At 37.9% G+C, this 22,766-nt stretch overlaps 1 protein-coding gene across 1 annotated transcript in view; it reads left to right on the forward strand.

Annotated features, from left to right (window-relative positions):
* Window positions 1-22,766, forward strand: part of luzp1 (leucine zipper protein 1) — a 153,062-nt gene that overhangs the window by 1,889 nt on the left and 128,407 nt on the right. The window lies entirely within an intron of this gene.

The raw sequence follows: 22,766 nt of genomic DNA on the forward strand, positions 1-22,766 counted from the left end.
TGTGAACCATCGGTAGGCTGATTTTCTGAGTTTGTTTTTCTAAATGTTACTTTAACCTGCAAAATTAAAATGAGATACCGGTGTTAAACTGTGCCAGTAAACATGACTCAACTCATGTCACGACAAGCGACATCTTAGAAGATAGTTAACTATTATTTGAAAAAGAGGCTTCAAGCTGTTTATTGCCACTCCCAGTTAAGGTTAACTGCCAAACTAAGCACAAAACAAAGCTAGTTAACATTTTGTGTATTTAAAACAACCACATAACTTTGCCTGAGGAATTTCTACACACACACTACAGCCAACACACAATGATGAACGCCATACACTGCCTGAGCAAAAGGTACAGTGCCACTGTGTTATTACCCTTGAAGCAACCCTATTTGCACCTAGACAGAGAATATAACAGTATCACAGGCTACGTAAATCATTTTTTAAACTGCAGTAATTTTACAGAGTGTAATGGCGAACAAACGCAAAGGTGATTACAGATTGATACTTTCACTTATTAGGGGTGTACACCACCAATTTCATGACTATAGGAAATACAAAGTTTTTACCCATAGTACAAAGTCTGCCAAGATTTGATTCGATCCTTTGATCAATTTAATATATTATGAACTTTTGTTTCACAATTATACTTTTACATTTATATGGCTATGCTATCTGCTTTGTTTGGTCAAGTTAAGATAGACTGAATAGAATGATTCTGCTACAGTATGCATTATGTTACAAGTAATTAAGGGCACATACACACTAGACCAAGAGGACCAGGATCCCGTTGGAGAGCTACCTCAGTTTCAGTTCAGTTTATTCACACATCTTTCAAGATGTAAAGTACATGGTCATATGCAAGCAGTTCATATGATAAAATGCGCTAAAGAACGCTCGCAGCAACACTTGCAAATGACTTGTTGAAAAAGTTCAGCATTCACACTGGGCCAACCAAACTTTCCGAGTATCATTACGTGGACGAAAGGCACACTCATTTATTGGAGAAATAAAAGAGGAAATACCGCGTGGAGCGTCACAGCATGATTATGTGATGCTGCACATAATGTAGCATAGCATTATTTTTACATGTTAAACTGTGTACATGTTTTGCAATGATAATATAACCATGTATCTGATTGTTTCAATGTCTTGTTAACTGACTGTTTTCTGAAACAGAAATTCGTATGCACGTAAATTAAAATTTAAAAAAAAAAGTAATATAGCATAGCAAGTCACCGCTAGGCCAGCGGCAGGGTCGCTCCCTCCCAACTCAATGCCGAGTGAACTGGAGTATATAAAAAATGAATTGGGGATAATTAAACCACGAAAGGGAACCGTGTGGTACCCCAACTCACACAGGCGCACAAACACTCTCACTTTCGTGACTTTTTGGACCGTAAAATTTGCGCCACTTCCAGGTGAGAGAGACTCAAGAAACGACCGCCCCGCCTCTTTGTCGACCGGTCACTCACACAGTACTTTCAGCAACAGCATGCAAAACACAATCACCACATTGAAACCTGATTCTGTGTATCAAATGCAACTACTTAGCACAGCACAACAACATTTAGCCATGGCTAGTCGTCTGTCATCATGCCACTGTTGATTTTTGAATAGCGTCCACGGACCAAGACCCTCGATTTTTGAGCAGACCAGAGTTCAGTTGTTTGGTCCAAAATAGAGTTCGGATGCGCATTCACATTTACAAAATGAAGCGGACTGTCTGAGAAAAAGAACTCTGGTCTGGTTAAAACAGAACCAAACAGTGCTAGTGTGAAAGCGCCCTTAAGTTCAAAATACTACTTTGTGAACGGTTCAACAGAGAAGTATTTAAAGACAATCTTTACGTTAAGTGACTATAATGAACAACAAACCATCAGTTGTGATCAGTTTGTAGCCCTTCTAGGACACATTTATATGTGTCTGCTGTTTTTATGTGAATGTGCGCACTGCTCACACACACACATTTGTGTTCATTGCATGAGTTGTATCTGTAGTACTAGTGAATGTTTCTGACCAAAGGTGGCTAAAAGAAAAATGGTACATTGTGTGTTCTGTGGTGCCAATAAACGTGTGTCAGGAGTTGAATACTGTAGGTAGTTGTTCTAGTTGGAAGAATTCAACGAAAGAAAACATGTGGGACTCATAAAAATGCAGCACAGGGAGCAACAGAGGTGGAAGAAACCTGCCTTGACCTGTTTCGAACATGAAGGTGAGCAGGAATTAAAACCATTAAGGACTTTCTCGAAAAGCAGTTGCGAATCACACCTGCTGAGGCCTTCCTTTGAAGCATTCAAAATCCACACACGAGTGTTGATATATATTTGCACTTGAGTGGGTGTGAAAAGGTTTCCGATTGCTTCCTGGGAAGGGTTATTACACATGGAGGTTTTGAAATTTAAGACGATACGAATAAGGCAAATCTAAAGCAGTGGCAAAATGATACACGTATCCATGGCCTTTGGAATCTATGCTTATGTTCCAGCCATACCTGTCAACCCGAGGCCGTTGGCAATCTTACAAATAGTGACGTATGCCCTTACAAATTGGCGACTAATCTTACAACGTTCTATATAGTGTGCAATATGAAACAAAAATAAAACTCAATTTTTAAAATAATATGAATTTATTGGTAATATTGTAACATATAACGTGGTGCAATCAAAGAACAATATCTTCAGCTACATCACGATTACTAAAATTTAACAGTGACTTTTGTTATAATCAGGGGTGCACATCATTTTTTTGCCCAGGTTCTCAGAGGAGGACCTGGAGATGTGACTTGGTCCTCATTGAGCTTGAGAGCCGACCCGCCTAATGCGATAAATTTATGACAAGCTTTACTTAGAGCCAATTAACTTTAATTAATTATATTAACAATTAATGCCTGGTTAACATCAACTGGCACAACAAAATTGCCATTACTTTGAAGTGAAATGTAAAGAAATAAACATAAACGCACCAATTCAAAATAAAGGACATTATGCGGCTCCCACATTAACTCCAAGCCTTTTTAAAAGTGGGATGTCCTCCTCATAAGACCTCATTGAACGTGCATGTTTAGCTTTGTAAAATGCGAGCAAAAACACGTTTGTCAGTGCATGGCGGCGTTTTCATTACCTTTATTCCGCCACTTGTCCATAGGGCGAGTACGGTGCTGTCTGACATTGATAGTTTGCTTAATTGCCACATGCTCTCTGTTTTTTCGTGCTTTTCAAAGTTTGGATGGCTGAAATTCTTTGACCCTACATAAAATGTGCTGCTCTTATCGGCGACATTGGGATTCTCACGGCACATTTTGTACCGCATTTCCGTGCGAGCATCATTTACTTCTAGCCACGGTACCTGCTGCAGCCACTTTTCAGCAAAAGTCCTTTTTTCGGTAGCTCCGGTGACGTCTCTGTCGCCTGTCTGTCTTTTGACGGGGGTGGGGGAACACGGAAGTAATTACTCAGTGTGGCCTGCCTATTCGACATTTTGAGAAGTTATTTTCTCGTGTCCGCCGCAAATACAGTGGTCAGCCATCGGTACGCAAAAGCGTATGGAACCCGTTGAAGGCCAGTGCGTTTGTATACGTCCAGTACGCATGCGCGCATGCGGACCACTTATGTGCACCCCTGGTTATAATTGTATGTACCACTTTTGGCAATTTTCTATCATGTCTTGATGGCTGCACTTCATGGCACTTCAGCTCGCAATTCAGTTTGATTTGAAGGTAGTTCGTTAGTGTGTCCAATAATAAATTAAAAAGGTCAATAGATAGAATTAACTTACTGATGCAATCTTTGAATCAGGGAACACTTCTTTTGCTAATTCTGAGAAGTGATCAGTAATACTTGCTGGCAAATTGTGTTCGGCAACAAATTGGCAGAATAAAATCTCCGCTTTCTTTACAGCAAAGCTTTTCATTCTGCAGACTGCATCTTTATGACCAGCGGTGTTCATCTTAGTTTTAAAAAGTAATTAATTGGTTACAAATGACTTCTCCCAAAAAGTAATTGAGTTAGAAACTCAGTTACCTGAAGGTAAGCGTAATTAGTTACTTGGCAAAGTAACTGGCGTTACCTTTCATGTTTACATAGTAACCTTTGCTATGTTTGGAAGTCATTTAATGTTTTGAATCAACTGTTAAAGTTGTTAAAATTGCTACCGTGTTTGCATTAGTTCCCTTCTGTCTACTTTCGACATGTTAAAGTTTTAAAACTGTTTAATAATTTAAAGATAGATTCAAGTCAAGATTTTGCCGATTTAGGAGATTTTAGATAAAAAGTTACTTAAGTTCGCTAGGAAGGTTCACTACAACAGAGCCTTTCTGAGAAGTCTACTACTTCAAAATGGCGGCTGTTTATTAACTCCGCCGTCTGTCATTTCGCATGTAGTTCTATAAGAATTTGATATCTAGGCGTAGATTGTAGGCTGTCGGCTACAGTCAGGAAATATTGGAGCCACCTAGCCTAGCATCGCGTTTGCTACGGCGTCACAACACTCTTCTCTCTCAGTGTCTCTGACTTTTTTCGCGTCATTCAGCCAACGTCGTAACGCATCTTAACGCAAATTGTCTTGTTGCCGAAACGGGGACAAAATCCGAACGGAGAAAAAAAAACCTAATGCACGAAAAATGTACAGATTTTGACCGTACGGCGTACACTAGGCATGTGCCGGTTACCGTTTTCACGGTTTACCGTGGTGTGAAAACGTCGCGTTTTCAAAACCACTAAAATTTTCCGTCAGACCGTAGTACGGTATTCGCCATTTTTCATGTGTCAAAAATGCAGCCAGAAGTGGCGTGGCGCGGCAGTGCTCACCCCCTCCCATTTGTTTTTGTGTGTGAAAGTGACGCTATCGGCTACACAGCCAGCGAACCCAAAAAAAATACTCCAAACATAAGGCGTTCTTTTCTTAAATTTCTTGAGCTCTCAAATCGTGGTAAGTGTAATATAAAAAATGAATACATTTAAAACGTTGTACAATTGTATTTTTCCATGTGTGAGTAGCTTCAACAGATTAGCACTAGAGCAGGGCGGTAAACCGAAAATTTACCGTCACCGAAATTCTTAACGATGACCGACGTAATTTTGACCATGTCGGTAAATTCGGTAAATTAATAAAACAAGAAAATAGTCTTTTCATCCCGCTTTGATTCTGTGTTGTTCGTCTATGTTCATTCCCCTTTAAGAAAGCAGTGAATGTGCTTACGTAGGGAGTCACGTGATCATCAGGAAGCCAATCAAACAAAAGCCCGGTAAGCTAACGCTAGCAGCTAACGCTACAAGCAAAACATGATGGAGTGTGGCTTAAGGGAGGTTCACCAAACTTTCAACCGACATTTAGTAGACTCTTGGTGGCATCCAGACGGGCTTTCACCCGCTGTCCTCCTTTGTTCTCACGATTTCCGGAGATGGTGCTTTCAGTGCTTTCTACTGGTAGCCAGGCTAACGCTAGCTAGCGGCTAACGCTACAAATGAACGTTATGGAGTCGGATAGAGGCTCGAACCTTGTCGAAACGGCCGAACTTAATGAGTGGATTGGGCACGGACTGCATCTAGCAATTACTATGTGGCGTTATTTTGTATCTGTGTGTGTGTGTGTGATTCCTCTGATAGCTTTTGTGATGGTAAAGAATTCTGCATAAAGTACAATCCAACGGCGAAACTTATAATGACCGAGAAATGGCCCCAGCTATTTTTATTGTGCGTGCATTTATGAAAAAATGCACTGGGGGGGGGCCCTTAAACCATAAAGTAAACACTTGTATTTATTAATTATATCACAGCAGCCATTAACAATAAGTTGTCTTTTTGAAGTGTACTGTTCAAGCTGCAAGTCATTTGTGTTACAATTACATGTTTGCACAGGCATATTGATTTTGACAGGTACATTGTTCAAGTCATACACGCTGTTATAAATGTTCATACTTGAATTCTTATTGCTTACAATACATTTTTATTAGGGCTGTCAAACGATTAAAATTTTTAATCGAGTTAATTACAGCTTAAACATTAATTAATCGTAATTAATCGCAATTCAAACCAATATAATATGCCATATTTTTCTCTAAATTATTGTTGGAATGGAAAGATAAGACGCAAGACGGATATATATTTTCAACATGCGGTACATAAGGACTGTATTTGTTTATTATAACAATAAATCAGTTCTAAATCAGTTATAGAAATTTTATATTAAAACCCCTCTTAATGTTTTCGTTTTAATAACATTTGTTAAATTTTCAATCAAAAAATAAACTAGTAGCCTGCCATTGTTGATGGCAATAATTACTTACACTATAAAATCAGTCGCACCCAAACGCCAGCAGAGGGCAGCAAAACTCCGCAAAACACAATTAACAGGTGGGCCTTTCACTCTAGTGACATTTAAATATGTCTGAGCTGGGCAAGTGCGTTAATTGCGTCAAATGTTTTAACGTGATTAATTTAAAAAATTAATTAACGCCAGTTAACGCGATAATTTTGACAGCCCTAATTATTATAAATTTAATGTTTAGACTGCATGTACAATTGTTAAATACAGTATATCAAATTGAATGCTGGTAAATAAATCAACAAGAAATAGTTAATCTGTATTTCATGCATTGATTCAGATTTTCAAATTATATAACAGTCCGCTTGGGCGAATTTATCGTCATTTATCGTTATCGAGATAAATCTGCTCAATTTATCGTGATACATGTTTAAGGCCATATCGCCCAGCCCTAATTAGCACCATGGAAAAGTTTGCCAAAAACAAAACACACATTTCCCTTTCAAATTCGATATACTCAGTAACTAAAAGCTTACAAAGATGAATGTTTTCCTAGGCTTAGCTGGGAGAGCAACTTCGTTGAGTGTTACAGCCGCAGAGTGAGAAAACAAGCTTGATTCGCTTGAATGAAGGGGAAAAGGGATAGCATCAAAGATCGTTAATTGCGAAAGATGATCTTGCCCTAAGCACAAATTCACGTTCGTTAGCTCAAGGAGAGGTCTCACTCCCAATGTTTTTATTTATTTATTTATTTTAGATGAAACCTTTCCACAACAATATTTACATTTTAACTAACTTTTACATTTTTAACTAACTTATACTAACTTGTAAATTTTTAACTAACTTAATAACTTATGAATTCTTTGTTCTTTTTAACACAAAGGCATGACATTATGTAGACTAGATTTGACACAGTGGCTGAAAATGGCAAAACTTCACTTGAGCTTTTCCACCCTAAAAAAAATAAGTCATGCAGTATAAATTTTCAAAAAATGTATTCAGAAGTGTATTTACTTTTTTTATAGAAATTATTTTGTTCTTGCTCTAATCTTAAGCAACTTGAGCTATAGCTGTGGGTATAGTCTATAAGTTATATTTTAATTTTATTTAAAATATATTTTTTTATTGATAATGTATTTATTTTACCAATATATTCATGTTCTAATTTGCAACTATGTTCTGAAAAATAAAAAAAGATCCTGTTCAATGGAAAAAAGTTATTTTTTTTAACCCATACATCTCAAAATAACACATTTTGTAGGTATAATTGCAATACCGTGAAACCGCGATATTTTTGCTCACGGTTATCGTACTGTCAAAATCTCGTACCGGCACATGCCTAGCGTACACATTTAAAAATCAGTGCTCGTTTATATAAATTATGCCGAAACTTGACAGGTATTATTCTAGCTATCCGCAGTTTCAGAAAAATTGTTTACATCTGATTTGTTTGAATTTAAAATGTGATACCCACCAGACAACATTCAATTGACTCCCTTCAGCCCCAAATTTGAACCTTGATAATGTCAGCATCTGGTGTGAAGCGTAAAGTAGTAGATGGATTATGAAATCAAGGGAAGGAGAAGTGAGTCTTGGGTCTTAAACCTCAATCGTGACTGCAAAAATTGTACAGTGATTTTTTTTTTTTTTTTAAACATCAAACAGGTTTAATGGAGGAGACACTGTGCTAGCCAGCTACACCTCGGGCTACAAACCTAGTAAATGCCATAGACGCCATCATAAATTAATATTTGGTGGAATTCTGACTAAGCTGTGCTTGTTTGAGCCTTTGGACTTGGAGATTCAGAAGATGTAGATGCCTTGAATGTCTGTGCTCTCTCGATAATTCGTCAAGAAGACAAAAAATTTGGATAATATATTTCCTGCAGTTGTCAGTTTCCACACAGAGAAATAATCATACCCCTTTCTGCTCTTCCATGGTCTAAGCTATGCTTCATATAATTGGTTTTCCACTCGCCCTGCAACCATCCTATGAAACTTGCATGTACTGCTATGAGTGAAACCAAAAACGAATCATTACGGGTGTCCAATAAGGGTAATTATCAGACTAGGCTCTTGACCTGAGGGATTATAGAGTGGCTAAATGACTGTTCCTGTGGATTAAATAAAAAGTATTGAGGCTTTCTGCCTAGCAGAAACAAACCGCTGAGAATGTCCAACGCAGCTTGTCAGCGGTAGCGTTACTGCCAGTCGGTACATCAAGGTTTATTCACAGAGCCCCTGCTGTTAGTGGAGCATGGTCACATTAGTATGGAATTACAGTTGACGTCAAGTGCTGCAAGTGTCTTAAAACAGAAAGATTGTGAGGTGTTTTTGTTTGTTTTGGTTGAAACCTAAGCGGAAATTATTATGGTGAGACGGGTGATGTTAACCAATCAAAAAGGCAGACGTGTCAGAGTAAGGAGTTTGTTTGTTATGTAATCGGTATGCAAAGGTCAGCAGATTATCAGTGTGCACGCGGTGTAACCTCAATATTAAATGCAATGGATAGCGCATGGTAAATTGGGACCGGATAATGTTGAATATTTTTAGTAGTGGGCCGGCTTAACCTGGTCACCCTGGAATAGAGTATTGCTTTACAGTGAGTGGTATTTTACACTTTACAAAAAGAGCTCCTTCTTGAAATAGCATGTATGAATCATGCCCTCTCAGTGAAAGCATGTATTAAAGTGGGCGGCTGTGTCCTTTTCCAAAAGTGTGTTTTGTGATAATATAATAATGGACTCAGTATCTGGGACAGTGGCCACTGTTGACAATGTGCAGGACAGATGGAGTCGTTGTCATTAGTAAGCAGCCCTACAAGGAGATAAAGATTATTTTGATGTAGAGCTTCGCATAGTCGAATTTGTTTTCCATTATACTTAATTTTCTGTTTTTACAAGCAATACAGTGGTACCTCTACATTATAAATTAATTCGTTCCAGAACCTTTTTTGTAAGTCGAAATGGTTGTATGTCGAGCAAGATTTTCCCACAAGAATACATTATAATTCCATTAATTCGTTCCACAGCCGAAAACCTACACTAATTTCGTAATAAATGCTGCTGTTACTATTGCAAATAGCAATTACACAGAGCAAAATTATAGTAATAATAATAATAATTAAAAATGTCCCTATCGATTGGCATCCTGATCGATCGGGTCCGATCACGTCATTTTCAAAGTATCAGAATCGGCAAAAAAATATCGGTCATGGCTTTTTTTAATATATATGTATATTTTTTAATTAAATAATCTTCTAATTGTATTTAACGTTACAGACAAAATGTCTTACACTCATCCAGAGTCTTTAGTTTTGGCTTAAAGTAGGGCTATCAAATTTATCGCGTTAACGGCGGTAATTTTTTTTTTTTTTTAATTAATCACGTTAACAATTAACGCATGCGCTGCACGACCCACTCACACATTGTCGCGTTCAATCTATAATGGCGCCGTTTTACCTATATATAGAGCTAAAAGGCAGCGTAAAATGAGTAGAGTGAATTTTGGCAGCCTTTAGAACCTTTTTTTTAATTGGCTAAAGCCTTACTATCCCTCTCTCAACAATTAGAAATATCGTGGGTAGCAATGTGGGGAAGAAAGGTAGTAGTTGATCTTTATCTTAACACCCTATGTTATTTCCCAACGCAGAGAAGATATATCAATTGGTGCCACTATGCACAGTCATGGTTGCACTTCCCATCATGCATTTGGGCAGAACAGTTAAATGGCTACAGTGTCATTTACTGAAAGCTCAACAAATACGCTAGATGGCAATATTTAGTCACAATATACAAAGTCACATGTATCCTTTCAGAATTACAAGTCTTTCTATCCGTGGATCCCTCTCACAGAAAGAATGTTAATAATGTAAATGCCATCTTGAGGATTTATTGTCATAAGAAACAAATACAGTACTTACTGTATGTACTGTATGTTGAATATATATATTCGTCCGAGTTTTATTCGTTTTTTTCTTAATGCATTGCCAAAATGTATATGATCGGGAGGACTTAAATCGGGAGCAAAAAAAAAGCAATCGGCTCGGGAAATATCGGGATCAGCAGATACTCAAACTAAAACGATCGGGATCGGATCGGGAGCAAAAAAACATGATCGGAACAACCCTAATAATAATATCTGTAAAAATGTTATAAATCAGGTTTTAATGTGGCATATGTGGTTTGCGTGGCTTACCTGAATTAACACCTGAACGCGTGGCTGACTTGACAGAGTGAGAGAGGACTTTTTACTTTCACTTTTCATGTTCAGCTGTAGCGCACAGTAGGCGGTTGTGTTTCACAAGTTCTGAAATAAATTATTAAAAACTTGACAAAGCTGGCGATGTTACCACAATAATAATTGTCACCTTACCCTATAAAGACTGGCGAACAGAGGTCGGAGGAGGACCATCGAGATCGTAGACATTCTACGGCCGTATTGTCAAGCCAGTTCACGGATAAGCACACCACGCTCACATTTTTCTATCATTTCCATCTTGATTTCAATGGTAAGCGTCACCTTTGCACTTTTTTTTTCACCACCTGCACTAACATTCTTGGAACCCATGTTGATTTCTCTCACAAGAAAATCTGCCATGCGTCCGTCTTGCGGGAAAACAAACTGCGGCGCTGTCATAAATCGTCGTATTTCGAGCATGTCATTGGATGTAGAAACAAATGGCGAGTCAAATTTTCCATCGGATGTGGAAAAGATCGTGTGTCGAAGCGATCTATGTTGAGGTACCACTGTACAATTTTAGTGTAATGATTTGGTAGTGTCATACTTTCATTAATAAATGGTTATTGATTGATTTTCAGTTCGTGATCTAAAGTTTTTGAGCCCAGTTATTTTTTTCAATCAACAGAAGAAAAACAACTGTTTTAAGTACTACTCTTCAAATTTCTAAACTTTAATTAGAACAACATAGGTTTTTGATATGATCCTACTCTGTATCACACACTTGAAGTCTTACCTTTTGACTCTGGACAAGTGCTGTACAAAGTGCCAACTTTATTGAGACTATTAAAAGTTTATGCATCAACCTAACAGTAATGATGTCCATGTTTTGGTTGACTTTTTTTCTAACACAGTGTTTTTTTCATTGTCTCTACTTGATATAACTTGTAACCTCCTTCATTCGTACTTCCAAGCAAGGCGATTGCCTAAATGGAGGCCCTACCCATATTTAATGACACATGATGTATTGCTGTTTTATTGTTATGGTTTTAAAAGGTGCAGCACTGACCGATGTGTTTGGGCTTGTGGTAGCAGCAGTTCCTCATTTCTGTCATTGCTAGTGATGGAGCGCTGTTTGTTTTGACACCCAGTTGTTCTCGTAACAATCAAAAATGACCTACATAGTTTTCACTCAGTTTTCTCTAATACTGCATACACCATGATTGCTTCAGTCTGCCAGGGTTCTTTATCAGCAGTTAGCCAGTGACGCTCTTGTGATTTCAGCTGTAGTTCAAACTACTTGAACTTTGTGTGGTATCTGTCTGTGCCAAAGTACTTTTGCAAGGTGCTGCTCCCAGCCATGTACATCTATCATCAGGCACTAGAAGCTAAGATGTCAGTCAGTCAGCAAGTTGTCACCCAAGAGTACATTTCAGCTCCAAAGTAACACACACTCAACTCAATTCAGTAAATAGAGGGAGTTGCAGAATGGTCGCAATTTTCACACTATAAGGCACCTGACAGCAAGCCGCCACTCACCAAATGTGACACGAAAATGGCATTTGGTCATAGATAAGTCGCACTGGACTAGCCGCAGCTGTCCTCACTGTATTATGGGATATTTACATCAAAAGACATTAACCGGTAATTCTTCATTTGACAGCGGCATCATACGACTGTCATGAGACCAAATGAATCATTATGAAGCTTTGAACCAATTAGCTGCAAAGCTTTATTGCTTCAAGAAGCTTCATTTGGCCATCACTGATCCCTGGGGGGAGACAGTCAACCTCTTCTTCCACCTGCTGTCAACGCTGTTGTTGTCCAACATGCCTCCTAGCATGCATTGCAGCGATACAGATGTAAATAGCAATCAAAATTACTGTTCTATGCTAATTATTTCTTCAGTTACTGTTCAGGTTGTTTCATTAATTGCTAGTTATGGTATTTGGTAACACTTTATTTAACAGTGGCGCCATACAACTGTCATAAGACCAAATGAACCACCATGAAGCTTTGAACCAATTGGCTACAAAGCTGTATTGCTTCAAATTGCTTCATTTGGCCATCACTGATCCTTTGGGGGAGACAGTCAACCTCTTCTGCCACCTGCTGTCAACACTGTTGTTGTCCAACATGACTCCTAGTATGCATAGCAGCGCTACAAATGTAAATAGCAATCAAAATTACTGTTCTGTGCTAATTATTTCTTCAGTTACTCTTCTATTTGTTTCATTAAGTGGTATTTGGTAACACTTTATTTGACAGTGGCGCCATACAATTGTCATTACACAATCATAACTATGACATGACACTGTCATGAGCATTAATGAATGCTTATAACAGATGTCATTTAGTGTTATCCGGCAAACTATCTCTCACTCTTTGAGTGGATGTAAAAGATCCGAGCTGGACATATATGGAGTGCCGGATGACACTTAATGACATCTGTCATAAGCATTCAGTAATGCCCATGATAGTGTCATGTCATAAATATGACAGTCTTATGACGCCACTGTCAAATAAAGTGTTATCAAATACCATAACAAGCAATTAATGAAACAACTGAAAGAGTAACTGCATAAATAATTCGTCCAAAACATGAATTTTGATTGTTATTTAGCTAGGGGGCATGCTATTAACCCAAATAAATCAACAAATAAGCCGCACTGGACTTTAAGCTGCAGGATTCAAAATGAATGTTATTAGGGCTGCAGCTATCGAATATTTTAGTAGTCGATTAATCGATGGACTAGTTAGTTCGAATAATCGAGTAATCGGATAAGGAACATGAAAAATTAAAATACCTGAGCTGGGCCTCAAACGGTATATACAGTGGGGAGAACAAGTATTTGATACACTGCCAATGGGAAAACCCATATTTTTTTAATGATCTACTGTATGTGCAATCAAAGAACAATTGGCTAACTTACATAGAAAAAGTCTGATAGCTTGAATGCTATAAAATGCAAAAGTTTTTTCACAATGCTCTTAACAAATGTTTTGGACACATATTCCCACAAAAAAAAAAAAACAGCTAAATATACCAATAAACTAAATTACGAATGCATTAAAAAAACATTAGCTCAAACAAAATTTAGCTTATGTTGGTCTTAACAGGGAGCAGTTGGATTCAGCCATGTGAAAAGAGGCAGTCCAGAGGGCAGTGTATCCACCCTAATCAATTAAACTAAATGCAAATACTTTCAAAATAAACCATTACAACGGCACTTTAATTAAACGAATACTCGAAGCAACAAAATTTAATTCGAATATTTTTTCCTAATCGAATACTCGAGTTAATCGATTAATCGTTGCAGCACTAAATGTTATACACATTAATTATACAGACTTTATTCATATTTTTCACATTTTTTTCCAGATAACCATCTATTGTTTGAATAATTCAATACACACAATTTACCTGCGCGATATCATCTGCAATGTTCCCAAAAATGAGCAACCAGTCTTCCAGCACTGTATGCTTCGCCATTCATTGGCTGTTATTAAATCACCTGGTTTTATAATCTGGAAAATAACAATAATAATAACGGTATTACCCGAACAAGTGTATACTGCTAAGTCATGTAAGAATCTAATGTTGAAACTCAAAAGGCTTCTGTTTATACATTACATCTCCTGCGTGCGAAAGAGTGAATAAAGCTCATCTCGTTAGTCTCCCAAAACGTGCCAAACAAGCTCCTCATTATGGTCAGTGATGGCGATTTCTCGTTCTTCTACAGACCTTGCAATTGGCTAAAGAACAGTGGGGTAACTGACTGAAATGGTGACCCTTCAATTTGGCACTAAATCGAAGGAAAATTAATTTCATGTTACTCTATCTGTAGGGAACCAGCAATCATATCTAGGGCTGCAGCTATCGATTATTTTAGTAATCGAGTAATCGACTGAAAATTCTATCGATTAATCGAGTAATCGGATAAAACATTTTTTTAGGTAAAGAGCAATTGTAAATATACATGAGAAAAAAAGACATTTAATCCATTATTGAACCATTTTCAATCAATCAATGTCTTTATTTTTTATGTACATTGTTGAAAACAGCCAACGATTGCATCTCAGATGTGACTAGAAAAAAAAAATTCACTACTTTCACTCCAAAAACTTCTGGACCTTATAAAAAAATATATGTACATATATATATATATATTTCTTACCTGAAAATGTAATTACGCTTGATAACACACATCACTTGAAAGCTACCTGTTTTTCCCACATGTTTCCATTTGTGTCAAGCTGTTTTTAAGTTCTGGTTAAGTTTTAAGATCGTCTCAACTGTAAGTACTGATAGGATTTTGAGTTTTTGCAGTGTTCAAAATAAATGTATGATACCTGCTGTTTTAGAGCACATTAGGGACCAGTGCTACTTGGTGTTTTATTTAGCAATGACTACTGAGCTAAAACTAACAGTTAGCCTTATTATGTTTTAATTTTACACCCTCATCACTCTACAGCGCTGTGTTTTTACAGATTAAATAAAGCCTGTGTGTAAGACACGTTAGCCACGCATCGACAGTGGTCATAATCAATAGAAACCTAGCCCTACGAAGGGCTAACTAACATTACGTGTGCGACTGCGAGTGCCAGTAACGTTATACTGTATTTATTAGCACTGAGAGGTCTACTGCTTAAAGATGGCTGCTGTTTACTAAAGCTGCTCAAACGCGGCCGAGTCTGTCATTTCGCATCTAGTTCTAAATACATGCGAGATCTATGACATGCATCGGACAATACCTGCTACCACACTAGCATCATGCGGGCAACGTTGGCGTAGTTTGTAGCGGCTGTCGGCTGCAGTAAGTTTTTTTTTTTTTTTGCTTCTTCCTCTACGCACGCGATGTCAGCACGTTGTCCCCCATTAAAAGTAAACGTGATGCTTAGAGCTGGCAAAATTAAACGATTCCTCGAGGTGAATAGAATTACTAGGATTAGTTTTTAAACTCGAGTTACTCGAGTTGCTCGAGTATTCGTTTCATCTCTAATCATATCATATATTTTTTTAGGAACACAGATTATCAAAAATATTCAATTTAATTTTTTTTTAAATAGACTGACTATAGCTGTTTCAAACTTCATTCAGCGCAGATTGCAGGCTAATTACCACTGCATGCTTCAGACCTCTGCCGCAAACATGCTGACTATTCTGAGTCATCAAGTTTAAGGAAAATCATTTGAAGCCTTCTTTGAAACACTAAACTACTGACACTCCGCCTCACACGCCGCTTAAGGGGAAAATCATTGTGTTCCCCTGGGATACACACAGACTAGCCTGTCAACTAAGCAATTATTTGAAAAACATTTTCTTTTCAATTTAAGAAGACTCCAGTGCTTTGCCCCTTCATCGTGATTTCGAGAAAATTTCCCTGCACCAGAATGACATTTGTCAAACATACATGTTTGTATTTTACCAGCATTTAAAATGACTCACCCGATATTCTCAAAAACATTTGAATGGGTGTGACATCAAACAAGGAAGAAGCCATAAAGGTGTGGATCTGCAAACATCTTGGCCACTGTCTTAGTCCTCCACGTTGTTTAGCAGTTGTTAAGTGCTTTGTAATGCACATCAGTAGTGCTGCAATGATTAATCGATTAACTCGAGTATTCGATTAGAAAAGAATATTCGACTTAAATTTTGCTGCTTCGAGTATTCGTTTAATTAAAGTGGCATTGTAATGGTTTGGTTTGAAAATGTTTACATGTAGTTTTATTGATTTGGGTGGATACGCTGCCCTCTAGTGTGCCTCATTTTACATGGCCAAATCCAGCTGCTCCCTGTTAAGACCAACATAAGCTAGGTTTTTGTTTGAGCTAATGTTTTTTTATGCATTCGTAATTTCAGGCATGAAAATCTCTCACCTTTTGGCGAAATTCGCCGTTTTGAAGTAAAAAAGGATGACCTACGTGAATCGTGTAGATCCGAGGAGAATTTTTTTAGGGGGGGGGGGTCGGGTGTAGGCATGTGCCGGTTACCTTCACGGTTTACCATGCTATTAAAACGTCGCGGTTACAAAACCACTAAAATTTTCCGTCATACAGTAGTACTTAATCGTTATTTTTCATGTGTCAAAAATGCAGCCAGAAGTGGCTTGGCGCGGCAGCGCTTGCAATTTATTGATCTCTCACATCGTGGCAACTGAAATATACCAAATGAATACATTTAAAACGTTGTACAATCGTATTTTTCCAAGTGTGAGTAGCTTCAACAGTTTAGCTTCATGAAAAGGTTCGCCAAAAAAAAAAAAAAAAAACTCACACATTTTCCTTTCAAATTCAATACACAAAGTTACTAAAAACTTACAAAGACGAATGATAGGCAAGGCTTAGCAAGGAGAGCAACTTCATTGAGGTTAATCACAGCCGCTGAGAGAGAAACAAGTTTGAATGCAGGAGGGGAGAAAAGAGCGTCAAAGATCGTTAATTACGACAGATGATCTTGTTCTAAGCACAAATTCACGTTCGCTGGAAGAGGAGAGGTCTCACTCCCACTTTTTTTTAGATGAATGCATTTGCCAGCATATTGAATTTGGTGAGTAATGGTTTCAATCGTTTTCATATTTTGCGTTATGACAAGTTACTGCCGTTCGTTCCAGCTTGCATTGAACACTGCCAGAGCTAGCCAAATCTCTGGTGAAAAAAATAGCTCCCGTTAAGTTAGCGTCAAGCTTGTGTATTTAATGGTAATATAAAAGCAGTGTTGTCAGTAACGCGTTATGTGAGTAATGCGTAACAGTAATCTGATTACTTTCTTTCAGTAAAGAGCAATCTAACGCGTTCATTTTTCTAAATCCGTAATCTGATTAAAGTTACTTTCCTCGATGCCTGTGCGTTACTATTTTGTTATTGCCCCATAATGTATGTATAATGAAGAATACTGTAGTCATGGGAGTGACATCACGTGTCACATTTTCTAATCGGGGATGGAAAAAAAACAGGTGACGTGTTTTACCGTGAGCCGTGAGCGCTGGGAATTTGCGGTCAAAACAACATAGCCTTGCTATCTCGCCAGGATGCAATTAAATAGGCAGGAGATATACTACAAACGGCTGCATTTGCACACTGGAAACACAGCCATTACTTCACATTTTTGTCCAGTAAAGATGACAAAAATATCTCCTTGCGCTGGCTCTAAAAGACTGTTGACCGCTAAAGCATCCAATTCAAGCACCACCTGGAATTACAGCACAACGGGTAACAAGACAGCCAGGACTTTTTGATACTGCTCGTGCTCAATCCTCTGTTCAAGCTCAGTTGTTGTTAAGGGTTTTGAAAGCTTAGATTTAAAGAAATTCTAAATATCCATCTTGCCTCCTCAGCTGTAGTTTTGGCTAAGCAAAGCAAACGGCTGTCTCTCAGGTGCTGTAGTCACAGGATCTGTTCGAAAAATAATTTGGACCCATTATGAAATACTTTGAAGGATTCTTATTCATTTCATTCATTTTTGTTATTTTATTGCTCTAAAACTTTTATAGACAACATTTTAATGGTCATATTCAATGGTCTATACTTTAAAGGGGAAGTTCAGAATTTTTTACATTAGGCTTAATCTTTGAGTTAGCCTGGGTTCAATTAGTCGCTGGAGTTGATTTGAACAAATTCTGTGCAGTTTGCCAGTTATTTGATAGTTTCAGGGCTTCGGAGTGAGAGCGCGAGTCAATGGTGGTTGAAATCAACTCCTTCAACTAATTAAACCCCTGCTAATTTGAATATTAAGCCTTATGTGAAAAATTTAAATTGTCAAATTCGCCTCATGTTTCGCCGACGGAGGACATTTTGGCAGAACGCCGGAACATATTTCCTCCACACCCTTCTCACCTTTTTAACCCCTGACCCATTTTCATGCCTGGTAATTTAGTTTAAAGGCATATTTAGCCAATTTTTGTGGGAATATGCGTCTGAATCATTTGTAAAGCGCATTGTTTAAAAAAAAAAAAAAAAAGTTAGTATTTTATAGCATTTAAGCTAGCGGACATTTATTACGTAAGTTAGCCGATTGTTCTTTTGTTGTACATAGATCCTTTTCCTCTATACCGTTTGAGGCTCAGCTCAGGTATTTTAATTTTTTTATGTTCGATTACTCGAATATTCGAACTAACTAGTTTATCGATTAATCGACTACTAAAATAATCGATAGCTGCAGCCCTACACATCAGTGCTACCTAATGGACTGGGGTGGAAGATTAATTACATCTTGCAAAGTTCCATCCATACGCAATTTGTTTTTCATCTATGGCTCCCCATTGCTTTTCTTTAACAGGTACGTCTGGGCGATTTTGCCTTGAAATAAAATATTACTTAAATTTTTTGTGTTTTATAGGGGTCTACTGTTTTCATCAAGTGAACAAACCCAGTCTTTTCAGTTGTAAATATTAGTGCCAAACAGTGTTGTTTTTGGCAGCTCTTTTAATTTTTTTCTTGGTCTTAGTCTTTTCAAGGATAATATTTAGTAGTCTTGGTCCTATTTTAGTCGTTTCAAAATGTGTTTGTCTTTCTATAGTTTTTGTTGACGAAAACACAAGACTAATTTCGTCTAGTTAAAGTCCACGTTTACGCAATATTTTTGACTGTAAAAATTGAAGTTTCACTCCATAAATAAATAAATAAATAAATAAAGGTTTCCAATTAGTTCAAATGAACATTGACAGACGAGCACATATTGTAGCATCTACAAATCTATCACGTGATGATACACACTCAGCAGGAAAACGGTACATTGTTTTCAATTAGTTATACCCACCTGGACGCCACGAACTGTATCTAAAAACAATTGTTCAAGAGTTTGAGAGGGTTCTGGCCGTTAGCAATGGCCTAATTGTAATGCGAACGTGAATTCTATGCTAAAGCTACGCTACAATGATTACTCAGCACAGACCTGTAAAGGTTAAAGCAACATTCCATATTCTCTCTTGCTAAGATAAGACTAATCATACCGTTTGTGTCTCAAAACAAGCAATGGGGAGACTGGAGAGTGGGTGGGTTAGGGGGTCGCAGCAAGTCACATGAGTGACACAACCAGACACTGCTACGATGCAGGCTAACTTCACATAAATGTCACACATGTGACTGAAACTACAGTATGGCACATTTTCGCTCTAAAATTTCGCTCACTCTACTTGTAGCCATTTTGTTATGCCCGGCAGAACAGGGGGGAGGAGCACGCTACAGAAAGGCTACGCGAGCTCAAATCGCGTACACCAACAACGTAGAACATACGCTTGAAACAAAGAAGGGAGGAGACATCTCGAATGAATTATTTTTTTACATCACCTACAAGAAAAAAATCAAATTACCTTAATTTTTCGGACTATAAGGCTCATCTGATTATAAGCCGCCACCCACCAAATTTCACATGAAAAACGACATTTGTTCAAAGATAAGCCGCTAACTGGACTGTAAGCCGCAGTTTTCCTTACTGTATTGTGGGATATTTACTCCAAATATATTAACCGGTAACACTTTATTTGACAGTAGCATCATACAACTGTCATAAAACCAAATGAACCACCATGAAGCTTTGAACCAAAAGCTTATTTTGGCCATCACTGCTCGTTTGGGGGAGACAGTCAGCCTCTGCTGCCACCTGCTGTCATCACTGTTGTTGTCCAACATGCCTCCTAGCATGCACGCTACAGATGTAAATAACAATCAAAATTCATGTTCTGTGCTGATTATTTCTTCAGTAACTGTTCAAGTTGTTTCATTAATTGATAGTTATGGTATTTGGTAACACTTTATTTGACAGTGGCGCCATGAGACTGTCATTAGACAATCATAACTATGACATGACACTGTCATGAGCATAAATGAATGCTTATAACAGATGTCATTTAATGTCATCCGGCAAAATATCTCACTTTTGAATGGATGTGAAAGATCCGAGCTGGACATAAATGGAGTTAGTGACATAATTTGCTGGATGACCCCTAATGACATCGGTCATAAGCAGTCAGTAATGCCCATGATAGTATCATGTCATAATTATGACGGTCTTATTACGTCTCAGTGTTACCTTTTAATCCAATAAATTGACAAATTGGTCGCACTGGACTATAAGTCGCAGGCTTCAATATGAAGGAAAAAAGTAGCGGTTTTTAGTAGAAAATTACGGTAATTCATTGTATCTATTTATCGACCTGGCATAATTATGGGTATTATTATACTAACCATCAAGATAGAATGAAATACTTTATTTTTAGGTCTTGGTGAAGTTCTTGTTAATGTCGTCATGGTAGCATGACAGCAAATTTATGAGCCAAAAGTAGCATCTACACATATATTTCACCAAAGTTTTGACACAAACTGGCACTAAACGGAAGTCTCCTGTGCTTTGATATCTCTATTTCTTGGGAATTATTCACAAGGATGTAATAGTGACATGAGCCAAGCTCCTAAACCGCTTCCTAATGCCATATTTCAGGTAATTTATGAACCCCACTTGCTCCCGTTGTCATCCACAAACCCAGGCACTGCTGCCCTGCTGTGGACCATGTGAAGGTTCATGAACTATAGTGTGTAACCCAAGAACATCCTCGTCTGGTCTGCGTTTAGCTTCCCTACCGTCCATCATTTTCCCTATCGCAAGGAAACGGAGACGTAGTCAGTGTCAAGTCCAAAGATGCCACGCTAGAGTGTTCTTTAATATTTGTGGTTGTGTTGGCTGATCATTAGCATGTGTTTGACATTTTTTCGTCTGTACTTTCACAATCCAGTCTGCAAAATAGCTTCTGTTGTCATAATGTTTTTTGAAGTTTTTGATGAGTCTTGTGATGAAAAAGCTTACATGTTAGTCATAGTCGGAAGTCTCGCCACTTTATGGATCAGATCAAACAGTCCTGCGCAAACACTCCAGGAAAGCGAATATCACAATCATAAAGTCAATATGCTAAATTGTTACAGCTCAGACAGCTATGCTGATGGATATCCTGATTACAGAAGGTGATAAAAAGTCTAATGTTTAATCTAGCCAATCCCAATTTAATCTACTTTCGGTTGGAGTTTGAGCTGTGAACTGACAAATAAGATTCTGATGTCTTGTGAAGTGCTTTAAATAGTTCAATGTTTTCTGATTTTATACAATCAGAATGTAGTAGCAGTAAGGTTGCTTGTTAGCATTTTGTCGTGATCCTCAGTTTTTTTTCTTCTACTGCACAGTCTGTTATTTATGGTAGAGGGAAACGATTTTCAAAAGCATGTAGGAGGCACGGCGAGCCAACAAGCAGGACGTGAGAAACAATGGATGTTTTACCTGTATTTGCTACAGTTATTTCTTTTGAATTATTCTGTTCCTCCGTTAAGTTGTGTAAGAATTGCGTCTCTTGCGATAGGCCTTCTAAAAACGGGGCCCCTACTTTTCTTGTCCACCCCCCTTTTATTTTCCCACTTGGCCCAGGAGTATTTTTGGACGTTAATGAAAAGAAATCTGAACTGCCTACCCAGAAAAGGCACGTCTGGGTCAGCTGGGTGGAAACTTGCGTTACTAATGTTCTTAACATTGTCTATGTGATCCGTATGTTGTAAATGTGCGTGCTTTCGGTCCAGTGTACAGCGCAGGAATGTTGTGGGTTGTAGGGGGGGAACAGGGTGGGCTGTGAACCTAACAGCTATATCTTCTCTAAAGGAGAGGTAGAGGGGAGGGTTCGGAGCATATTTGGCATATTTCAGGAGCCATTCCAGTCTGGTTCAAGATGCATGCCTCCAAGATTTGACCAAGCTGACAGACGAGGAAGGGAAGTGAACGTCAAGCTTTTCTTCTAGCTGGTCTTGTGATCCCATAGGTGATAATTGCAATTATACTAAACTAAAACCTCTTATACACAAGTATAGACTGCACTAAAACCTCTTATACACAAGTATAGACTGCACTATCGGTTGACGGGGCTCGGGGCCGATCCGTAGGGGGCCTATTTTCTAAAAAATAGAAATTAAAATATTTTCAAAACCAAAGCCGCTAGCGACCTAAAACTAAAACAGGCATCTCCCTTAGGCATATATGAGTTTCCATGAGCAGCGATATCGAAAAATTCAGTCGTTCTCTAATAAAAAAAAAATCCCGATTAATTATATTTTAATTATATTTTATACAAGTATAAAAACTAAAAATGGCTACATCAGATTTTACGCTAGATGAACAAAAATCACCAAATGCAGAGATGATCACTTATATTTTCAGGATCAATAGCAATATTTAACATATCACATAGTTAAGTATATACGTTTTTGCCCGAAATAGCAACTTTTTTTTTTTCCCGTGCAAGTTTTCAACAGCTAATAAATCACTCAGTTTTCGCATCAGAAACTTAATACTTGAGGAA

Source organism: Corythoichthys intestinalis, chromosome 15 (assembly GCF_030265065.1).
Source record: "Corythoichthys intestinalis isolate RoL2023-P3 chromosome 15, ASM3026506v1, whole genome shotgun sequence".
Classification (NCBI taxonomy): Eukaryota; Metazoa; Chordata; class Actinopteri; order Syngnathiformes; family Syngnathidae; genus Corythoichthys; species Corythoichthys intestinalis.